This window comes from Sarcophilus harrisii, chromosome 1, assembly GCF_902635505.1.
Source record: "Sarcophilus harrisii chromosome 1, mSarHar1.11, whole genome shotgun sequence".
Taxonomy (NCBI): domain Eukaryota; kingdom Metazoa; phylum Chordata; class Mammalia; order Dasyuromorphia; family Dasyuridae; genus Sarcophilus; species Sarcophilus harrisii.
Window position 1 is genome coordinate 258,348,145 of NC_045426.1, and position 12,057 is coordinate 258,360,201.

The window sequence follows — 12,057 nt, forward strand, 5'->3', positions numbered from 1 at the left end:
CTTTTGTGAAACCTAAAAATCTTACACTTTCAAAATTATCATGGAGATTAATTAATCTTCTCATAGGAGATCTTGAGCATGGTCATTTTCAAAGGCTTTCATTATACTATATAAGCAAAGTTCTTAAGTACATCCAATCTCCTCTGATTTAGAACACATAGCTCACAAGAATGTTTCCCTAGTGGAGAAAAAGGGCTGTGTCCTAATAGAAAGAAAACCTATTATGTAGTCAAGAGGTTTTAAACTGCTGAGTATTTAAAAAATCAAATGCTTACTGTTTTTTTATGTTTTAAAGCCCTTCCTGTTGTGTTTTATCTTATGTGCAAACTATTTTAATAAGAAGCTGCTAGTTTTCATATTTAATGCTTAAATTTGGTCCCCTAGGGGTAAATATGTTCAATTAACAGAGTATTATATCAGAGCAGTTTAAACCCCTTTTCTTATCAGAAAAGTAAATGACTCAATTCTCAATCTCCTTTGCAAGGCACCAAAACTATAAATAATTTAATTAATCTTGTGACAAGACAATCATTTAAAAAATAAAGACTGCTCTCTTAGATTTCTAATATATACAAACAGCAAAATTATCCACCCACAGTATATATAACAATTGTTTGGGCAGAAAGAAACACTCATTTAATTCAAATAAGAGACTAATAAACCATTTCTAAAAACAAAAATTTCAATAAAGGAATGTTAATGTATCAAGAAGAGAAATGAATTTATTGGAAATCTAAATGACTTCAGCCAATATTTGCTGCTGAAGAGGCTTGTCACCATTTATGGCTGAGCTGAAAAGGAAACCAGCCAATGAAAGGCATTGCCCTGCTGGGCCTGAGACATGATTACAGCCACTGGGAGACCACACTAAGATAAAATACTGGCTTCTTTTCAACACTAATTTCCCACAGCTCTCTGTATTCTTTCTTTCACTGGCAAAGCAGTGTATGCTTTTCACATTAGAGGTTTGCATGCATTTTAAATGAATATACCAAAGCAATAATATATTAGCTATACAAATTTTTATAAATGCAAATTCACATAAAACGGATTCCTTTTGGTTAGTAGTTCCTCACTCCATCTCCACCCCACTATTCAAGAAGGAATTGGGACATTCACACTTTCTTCTCTTCCAAGCTAGTTGTATCAACAGCCAATCAATCCTTTGAAACTTCATATTGAAACACCTTGAAGAGTCACGCTTTCTAGTGATTTTTCTTGTTGGAGCTCTATTTTTTTTATGAAATGATAAAGCATGATGGATTGGTTTTCAAATTTCTAAGGAGAAGTGCAGAGTGATCTTAGGGCCATTCACAACAGGGCAAAGCATGTAAAATGAATGCTAATCAGATGAACAACCTGCCTGTCACCTGTGTAAGTCACTGATGAGAGGAGATGACCTAGAAGCTAATATTTGCAAATAGTTATGTGAGGTGAAGAGCAGCAGCAGCAGCGGGTGCTAAGAGGTCAGTGAACGAGCTACTAATTTGCCATTAATCATTGTTTAGTAGCAGCGACAAAACAGGAAAACCCTGCTCAGCATTTGTTAGTCACAGAGGAGAATGGTCGTGCAGCCGTTCAGAATCTCGGTGCCACATCCTCCAGCACTATTGACTTCCTGTTCACCCCTGCGAGTTTTCCTTAGAAAGATGCCTGGGCAGTGAACAATTAGGCCCTGCTCCACATTGTACTTTAACTTCACTGCTCCTCTTCAGAAACGAAGGGCAAACAACAAGCACAGCTTTTTCAAAACAAACCTCACCTAAAGTTAGCATTTGCTACTCAAACATTAAGCTAAAACAAGGGATAGAAGGCTTGGTGCTCAATTTTGGCCCTATTATTAGGTGTACAATATCTGGAGAAGACAGACACAGACCTATGGTTGATGAGAATAGAGAAGTCCTAGCAAGGAAAGTCCTTTTGCCAGTGCATTTTACCAACCACTTGGCAGTTTTTAGTTTTCATTGCCAGAGATGATGAGGGATTGAGTTATTTACCCAGGATTGCCAGCTATTAGGTTTCAAAGGCAGGACTTGAACCCAGGTGTTCCTCATGTCATAGCCAGTTCTCTATCTACTATGTCCTGCTGTCTCATTATGTATGCAACATATAATCCAGCAAATGTACTAAAAGTATTTAATAGATTATGAGGTCATACAACCCTGAATACACCAGATCTCATCTGATCTGGAAGTTAAACGACATTGGGACTGATTAGTATTTGGATGGCAAACTACTTGAAAGCAGGAGATACTATATCTTTAGATAGCAGGCACAGAGAAATAGTGAAAATTTCCCTCTCTTCTATGAAATAATAGCTAACAGCTCATTTTCCTAGGTTCAAGTTCTTCCTGAAATACCTGCTGGCTGTTTGTTCAACTCATTCACATCCCCAGACCACAGGTGACTTGCAGAGCAGGTATTGACCTGCATAGGTAGCAGGGTTTATAAAAAAGAATATTCTGGATTTGGAGTCAGACACCTTAGGTTAGAATTCGATTAGAACTCCCACAGATGAGTCTTCCTAACTCTGGGCAAGGCATTCTCTTCGCTGTGACACTCAGCTGCCCCCTGATTTTTGGGGGGAGACAATTTGAAACAATTGGAGTTAAGTGACTTGCCCAGGATCATACAGCTAGTAAATGTCAAGGGTGTGAGGCCAAATTTGAACTCACATCCTCTTGACTCTAGGGCAAGTTCTCTATCCACTGAGCAATTTAGCTGCACTCCTCTGAGCCCCACCCCCTGATTTTTCATAAGCAGGAATACCTTACATGAGAGAAATCAGATTTGGACCTCCTCTGACTCCTCTCCCCTTCCCCCACCAAAACCAAGCTGTCTGAAGAAAATTATACTGTCTGTAGGTCAAGATCCAATATTATTTTTAGAAGGTATAAGAGAAAGACATTTTAAAAGGAGTCAATTAAGTAATGATCTTGACATATCTAAACTCCCATAATGAGGATTGAGTAAATCTCAAACTCCTTGATTAATGAATATGTGCCACCCCAAATGATACTCACCTCCCTACTGGAGTGGATGTAGGAACTCCCTTACCTATAGAATTATCCCTTCTCAGCTACTGAACCTTCTTAAAATGACCTTCTCACTTTTACTCTACCTTCTTTCCTCGTATCCTTGCTATTTGCTACCAACCAAGTGTATCAACCACCTGTTGCCATAGCCCTGAATATCTCCTAGTGCCAATGCCAAAGATCCAGAATGTTGCCCCTGAAAGATCCAGATTTCTCATTACTTGCTAAAAACTTAGATGTACCCAGGAGTCCCTTTCCTATTTCCTTGAACACCTACATTTTTTGCTCTAGCCTCTGTGGCTAGTGCAGAAGAAGGTTGTAAAGGATGCCCAGATGGTCTACAAAATCCTGAATTGGAACACGGAATGAGATTTCCCCTGAAACACTGTTAAAAATAGTAGTTATGTTTCCTAGTGCTATTAATACAGAAAGAAAGGTCAGCGACTGACTGATACTCTGAAAGGGTTGTAGTTTCATTGATATAGATTGGTAGGAATCCTTAGTGCCAATACAAATGGCAACACTTTAATTTTCTAAGAGCTGTGGTTGAAAAATTCAATATTTGGTGGACAAATTTCTGGCAATGAGTAGCTTCACACTTAGTTTGCATGAGAGGGCCTTCATTCAAATCTTTCCCCACTTTCTAGGAAATATTAGGGATTATATTTTTCCAGCCTGTTCTTGTGAATTTGGCTATCTCACCACTTATATAAGTGTTGTTGGCTGATGGTAACTTGTAACATTGATGCAATAGGAAAATGAATTACAAATTCCAAAAGCACTATAAAAAGGCAAATATTTGGAAAACAGATCATTAGTAGGTTAAGGAATACTCATAATATAATCATGTTAATGATGTTGAATTCAGTGCTATTTTACTTCATTTTAATTCAATAAACACTGTATCTCATATTTTCAAGGTATCTATCATAAATGCATTTTAGTCAAATGACACAACCATGTTAAGGTATTGGTATTGCTAACATCTGAAATGATAGTTCCCCCCATTAAAATGTCAAAGTAAGTAGGAATAAAATACATGTGATATGTCTGAAAACTCTTGGAGAAAGAAAAACAGATGGTAAGCATAGATATGTATGAATGGAAATTCAATTATCCATAATTATTAATCAAAATGTTTTCCAGAGTAGATTTTAAGGGAGAGGGAACTCATAAGATGACAATGTATATTAAGGTTCATTTATGTTGTTACTGCTCAATCTTTTCAGTCATGTTCAAATTTCTGTGACCCCATTTGGAACTATCTTGGCAAAGATAATGGAGTAGTTTGCCACTTCCTTCTCCAGCTCAATTTACCAATGAGGAAACTGAGGTAAACAAGGTGAAATGACTTGCCCAGAGTCAAACAGCTATAAGTATCTGGGGTCAGTTTTGAACTGAGGAAGATTTCTTCCAAACTTCACGTCTACCATTCTAACCACTGGACCACCTAGCTGCCCTACTAAGGACCATTCAGACAAACAGTTTATTTAGCAGTGCATATAGTTGCAAAACAAACTGGGTTCAAGGCTTTCCACAGTGAAGAACCCCAAATTTTGGTCATCACCCAATTTATTAATTGGTTTGGAGGAAATGAAAAACAAGATGAAAAAATTAAGACACATGGTTACTTAATAAAGAAAAGAATCAGGAGATGATTGAGTGTTGACTGAAGGGAACAAAGAAACATTGAGGAGACAATGAGGAGAGAAGAAAAGTGTTTGTTTTGTGACATTCTTTAAATTGAGTGACTCTTGGGAGGGTGAGTAATCTTGTGACTTTTCCAAACTCAGGTGGCTTTGAGACTTAATTTCAAGAATTGTAGGGGACAGAGCCATGATGGCAGAGCAGACACATGTTTCTTTCTGACCTTCTCCTACAACCTTCATACTAATTACCAAATTCAGCCTCTGAATTAGTTCTAGACTGGCAGAATCCATGAATATCGGGAGTGTAGCAAATTGCCAGCAGAAGATAAATTCGAAGATCCCCAGAAAAGGTATGTTTCAATTGGGCACAGAGGGAGGTGGGCTAAGCACAAATGGGCTGAGCACAGATGCTGAGTCCAGGCAGGGCAGACCCAAGATGGTGTGGATGCATGAGCTGGAGAATCTACAGAGAGGAATCTACAGCAGTGTTGGCTTCTCTACACTGGCTGCAAGCCAGTACATCAGCAGAAAAGTTAGAAAACATCCAATGCAAATGCAAATTCCCTGAAACACGAGAATTTCAAGGGACCTGACCATCCTCACCTAGCACCTGAAGTTAGTCAGCACAGCTGCTGCCACTTGTAGAAGAAGCTTGGATAACCTCCTGTGCCCTAAAAGCAGATCTCAACATTAAAAAAAACAAGTAAAAAAGCAAAAAAGAATGCTGACCATAGGTAGTTTTCGTGGTGAAAGAGAAAACCAGATTTCAAACCCTGAGGAGACTAAAAGCAGGTCGTATCCAGATGAAGACCCAAAGAGTGATATAAATTGATCCCCAACACACAAGGCTCTCCTAGAAGAAATTAAAAAGGATCTTAAAAGAGAGCTAGAAGAAAAATGGGGAAAGGCAATGAAAACTTTGCAAGAGGGTTTAGAAAAGGAAACACATAAATTATCTGAAGAAAATTCACTACAAAATAGATTTAGTGAAAGGGAAAAGCATATAACTCATTAAAAGATAGATCTGACAAAATGGAAAAGGAAAACAACTCCCAGAAAAACAGAATTTGTGAAATGGAAAAAGAAAATAACTCCTTAAAAAACAGAATTTGTGAAACAGAAAAAAAAATCCTTAGAACAAAACAACTCAAACAAAACAACTCATTTAACAATTTAATTTGGACAAATACATAAAGAAATAAAAAAGTAAATGAAGAAAATAATTCACTAAAAATCAGAACTGAACAAATGGAAATGAATGACTTAATGAGACATCAAGAATCAGTCAAGCAAAACCCCCCAAAAATGAAACAATGGGAAAAAATGTAAAATACCTACTTGGGAAAACAACTAAGCTGGAAAATAGATCTAGGAGAGACAATCTAAGGATTATTGGACTCCCTGAAAACCATGATAAAAAAAGAGCTTAGACATTATTTTTCAGGAAATTATCAAAGAGAACTGTCCAGATGTCATAGAATCAGAAGGTAAAATAGACATTGAAAGAATTCATCGAATACCTCTTGAGACTCCAAAATTAAAACTCCAAGGAATAGTGTGACTATTTAGTTTCCAAGGCCAGTGGAAAATAGATCAAAAAGTAATTGAAAACTAAATAGTCTCATCCTAAAGGATGAATGGATGAAACAGCAAATCATAGACACAATTAATAATTTCATCTAAGAGAATGACAATAATGCGACACTATATACCAAAATTTGTGGTATGCAGTCAAAGTGGTAATAAGTGAAAATTTTATATCTCTAGATGATTACTTGCATAAAATAGAGAAAGAGAAAATCAATGAATTGGGTTTGCAACTAAAAAAAGCTAAGAAAAAGAACAAATTAAAACCCCCCAATAAAATATCAAACTTGAAATTCTAAAAGTGAAAGTGAAAAAATAAAATGGATGATAAAAGAGTCACCAATGTTATTTCTATTCATTCTATTTATTCATTGAATTAAATTTAAATTTTCTCTATAACTAAACCAACCAGGGAAGCAGTTTGGTATAGTGGGAAGAACTCTCAGAAGTCATGAGGATACACCATTCATTTCTGACTCTTAGTATCTTGGGTTTTCTTGTCTATAAAACAAAGAGGTTGGATAAGATAGCTTTTGTGGTTTCTTCTAGCTCTAGAACTACTTGGTGATCTTGGTTCATCTTTATATATAATGAGAAATGAAGTTCAAAATGATGAGCCTGAGGCAGTGTATAATCTTTGCATTATAAGAAATGCAACTATTTTCACCATCATAACATTTTTTTTAAAAAAAAAGGATACAGGTATGTTTTAGATATATTTCCAAAAAGGTTGGTTTGAAAAAATTTTTTCTTTTGGGTTGAAACTCAGTTAATATACAATTTAATTAGCCAAGTTCCTATTTTTTTAGGTTGTCCTAGAACTTTCTTAACTAAAGTTTCTCCAAACTGTTTTTCAGTATATATAGTAAGCAGTTTCCAGAGACACTGGATCAAAAGAGGAGCTCTGCAGAACCAGCTGCAAAGTGAGACAAGCCAGCATTATAGTAAGAGAGGTTTGTTCCTTTGTCAAGGTTTCTTTGTAGTTCTCAGAATAAAGGGTTTGCAGCACAGAAATAGATTCCTAATCCTAGTCAATTTCACTCTACATGAACCTCTTTACAGAATGAAGATGGGGACAGGGGAAACTACTGAGATGGTATTTAATTAAAAACTGCATTTAAAGAATGTCAAGTTTTACCTACCAAGACAAAAATTCAGAGCTAGAGTTAACCTGAACCACTGATCTTACAGATCACAGCAAATTGAATGTGAAAAAGGAAAATCATGCAGTGGTTTAATCAAATTTCTTAAGCTTCATTGCAGTGAAACTGTAAGCCTTGTCCTTTTTGTCTAAGACGAGGCTCTGATCCTTGGTCAGTTACCTGTTAAGAGTAACACTTTTTCTACAAATGCCAAGTACTGACTCAATGCATTTAGGAATATGTAGCTTACTTAGAGATAATATATGTAAAGTAATTGCAAACCTTAAAATTCTACATAAATTCTAACTATAATAATTATTATTAGTGATTTGGCTAATCCAATTCAATAAGCATTTATTAAGTACTTACTACACGCAATGCATTGTGCTAAGCTGTGGAACCATACAGATAGAACCAGGTCACCTAAACCTTTAAAAAGGATATTGATGAGATCTGAGGTCGTAAATGGTCTAATTCAAGGAGTGTTTACTGGATGCTCACTACATGCAAGACATTGAACCAGGTGCTAAATGATATAAAAAGATATGTCTTGAGAAACGGTGAAAATTCTGCTAGTTCATAGGAAGAAGAGATCCTATTCCAGTTGGGGGAAATCATGAGACTAGACCTTAATGTATGGATAAGATTTCAAGTGGAATATTTATATTATCACAAATCACTATAGTATTTTGCCTAAAAATCCCAAATAGGGTTCATGAAAAATCAGACATATATAAAAAATGACTCGATAGCAACAATTTATATTGAGAAGGAGAGGCAGAGGAAGAAAAGTGTAGGATTTATTTGGGGAAGTACTCTGTTTAGCATGCATCACTGGTGGCAAATGCTTGAAAAAGTCTGCTCAGGACTTAAGCTGAAATCCTTTTAGGGGATATGGACAAGGGTAGTGAAAGATGGACAGCACAAATGGATCTTGATCTATATTATTAGAGGGAATATTCAAATGGATGAGATTAGATCTATTTAGTTATTTGAGTATATAAATTAAGAATCATGATGATTTGCACCTGTTGATATTGGCAGTGACTAAAATGTAGGGACTCATTCCACAGTCTTTCCCAGGTTCAAGAAATAATAAGTGTCCAAAGCAAGATTTGAATTTGGGTCTTCAGAGCTTTATTCATTCTATTATCTAGGTGCCTAGATAAATACACACATACATCATATAATATATGTATATATATTTATGTGTGTGTATACCCACATACATAAAACATAAACAAAACAGTCACAAAGTAACTTTAATTTGAAAGGCATTAATGCCTGGGTGAACCAGGAAAGAGCTCTTGGAGGAGGAGGAGGAAGAGGAGTTTGAGCTGAGTCTTGAAGGAAATCAGTGATTCCAATAGATGCAGGTGAGAAGAAAAAGCATCCAGCCAGTGAAAAGACATTGAATTGGGAATTGAAGCATTATGTGTGAGGAATGACAAGTAGGTCAGGATGTCTAGACCTAAAGTATGTGCAAGGTAGTAATGTGTAAGAAGACTAGAAATGTATGAAGTGGCCAGATTATAAAAAGCTTTAAATGCCAAACAGAAGAGTTTGTATTTTATCTCAGAGGCAATAGGGAGCCTCGGAAATTTGCTGAGTACTGCAATGATATGGTCAGACCTAAGGTTTAGGAAAATCATTTTGTCAGCTATATGGAGGATGGGTTAGGATGAGGAGAGATAAGAAAGGAAGATCAAACAGAAGGCTATTTCAGTAGTTTAGATGAGAAATGATGAGAGCCTGAAGAATAATATCTAACATTTATATAACCCTTTAAATTTTGTAAAGTACTTTTAGATGTTACATCATTTGATTCCTTTTTTTTTTTTTTTTTTTTTTTTTTTTTTTTTTTTTTTTTTTTTTTTTTTTTTGCTGAGGCAATTGGCCTTAAGTGACTTGCCCAAGATCACACAGCTAATAAGTGTCTCAGGCTAGATTTGATCTCAGGTCTTCCTCACTTTAAGACTGGTGCTCTATTCACTGTGCTATCTAGCTGCTTCACATCATTTGATTCTTAAAAAACAAAACCAAAAACAAACAAAAAAGCCTTGTGAAACTAATTTGATTTTTAATCATGCCAGTAACTATCTGAGGCAGGATTCAAACTCAGGGCTTCCTGCCTCCAAGGTCACCATTTTATTTCCTATAGCACTTAGCTGACTAACAAGGGTAATGGATAATCATTTGAGTAGAAATGAATGGACAGAGATGAGAAAGAATGTGGCAAAATTTAAAACTGATTGACATGTGAGGTGAGGGAAAGAAAGAAGAGTGGAGTAGGATGGGACTATTATTGATTGGGAGGAAGGCAGTACCTGTGAGGGTTAATCAGGAAACTCTGAAGAGGATTTGGATCTCAGGGGAAAAGATAATGAGATCAGATGTGGACTAGAATTTGAGTTGATTATAAGCATCCAGGTTAAAATGAAAATGTTAATAGTGTAGGACCAGAGCTCAGGAAACAGACTATGGCTAATGTGCATCAATCTCATAATCATCTGCATAAACATAATAATTGAACCTATAGGAGGAGATAAGATCATCAAGTGAGACTGTATAAATTAAAAGCAGAAATAGGCCTTGGACAGAGTACCTGAAGAATATTCATAGTTAGTAGAAATGGACTGGATGATAATACAGGAAAGAAGAATGAGAAACAGATGTCAAACAGGTAAGTGGAGAAGCAAGAAACCCAAGGGTCAAATGCTGCAGAGAGATGAGGAAGGATAAAGATTGAGAAAAGATCATTAGATTTGGCAATGCCTCATTATTTTATTAAATATGATTTTTTGTCACCTCTTTTGAAGAATCTTGAATAATATCAATCTATACATGAAAGATACTTTGTTAGGCTTTTAAAGTGGAATTTAACTTTACTGATTTAAATTCTTATTCATGATTAACAAATAATAAACACAGTAGGATCTCATTCTTCTCATCATTCAGATAAGCCAATAGTAAATATGTAGTCTATTGCAGAATATTACTTGTGAAAACCTCCTTATTCCTTACTAATCTTCTCATCAAGAATATACTCAATCTCAATATAGGTAAGTTTTACAAAGTTTTTGTATAGCAAACATATAGACCTGTAATTATTTATTTCTCTCAATCACCTTTTTAGGTATTAATAACATGCTATTTTTCTATTTCCTTTGAAAAATGGAGGAGAAAACTATTCTCACTTATGTTTATCATAGACAGCACATGAAGACCTTTTCTACATAGTAGCATCTGAATGAATTCATAAAATAACCACTAAGCTCAAATGGAATTGGGTTATATCCTGAAGCAGACCAAATTCCCTGTGCCAGGGAAGAATAAAAAAGAAGGCACTCTAGCTGTACCAGACCTAAAGTTATATAATAAATTTGTGGTCATCAAAACCATTTGGTACTGGCTAAGAAATAGAGTAGTCAATCAGTGGAATAGATTAGGTACACAAGATGTAATAGTCAATGACTATAGTAATATAGTGTTTGATAAAGCCAAAGACTCCAGCTTCTGGGATAAGAACTCAGTATTTAACAAAAATTGCCAAGAAAATTGGAAACTAGTAAGGCAGAAACTAAGCACTGACCAACATCTAACACCCTGTACCAAAATAAGGTAGAAATGGGTTTATGATGTTGACATAAAGGATATTACTATAAGCAAATCAGGAGAGCAAGAGACAGTCTACCTGTCAGATCTGTGGAGAAAGGAGGAATTTGTATAAGAACTAGAGAACACAATGAAATAGAAAATGAATAATTTTGATTATATTAAATTTTAAAAGGTTTACAAAAAGTCAAAGAAGCCAAGATTATAGAAGGGAAGGAGAAAGCTAGGGAAAACAATTTTTCAGCCAGTGATTTTGATAAAGGTCTCATCTCTAAAACATATAGAGAACTTACTCAAATTTGTAAGAATAGAATTCATTTCCTAATTGATAAAAAAATCAAAGGATATGAACAGACAATTTTCAGATGAAGAAATTAAAGCTATTTGTAGTCATATGAAAAAGTGCTCTAAATCACTATTGATTAGAGAAATGCAAATTAAGACAACTATGAAGTACCATCTCACACTTCTCAGCCACACCTAGCTAAGATGACAGGAAAAGATAATGATAAATTTTGAAAGGGATATGGAAAAAGTGGGATACTAATTCATTGTTGGTGGAGTTGTGAAATGATCCTACCATTCTGGAGAGCAATTTGGAACTATGTCCAAAGGATTATAAAAAACTGTGCATATTTTTTGATCTATTAGTCTTACAGCTGTAAGAATATAAGTATTGGGTCTGTATCCCAAAGATATAATAAAAAATGGGAAAAGGACTCATGCAAAAATGTTTTTAGCATCTCATTTTGTAGTGGCAAGGATCTGGAAATTGAGATACCCATCATTTGGGGAATAGCTGAATACATTATAATATATGAATGCAATAGAATATTATAAGAAATGATGAACAGGTTAATTTCAGAAAAACCTGGAAAGAGCTACATGAATTGATGCTGAGTGAAATGAGCAGAATTTGTAGAACATTGTATACAGTAACAAGGTGATGATCAACTGTGATGGACTTGGCTCTTCTCAACAATGTGGTGATTCAAGGAAATTCTAATAGACATAGGATGTAATATGCCA

General features: G+C 35.4%; 1 protein-coding gene across 4 annotated transcripts in view; it reads right to left on the minus strand.

Moving 5' to 3' along the window:
* SDK1 (sidekick cell adhesion molecule 1) overlaps positions 1-12,057 on the minus strand; it is a 1,196,729-nt gene that overhangs the window by 378,407 nt on the left and 806,265 nt on the right. The window lies entirely within an intron of this gene.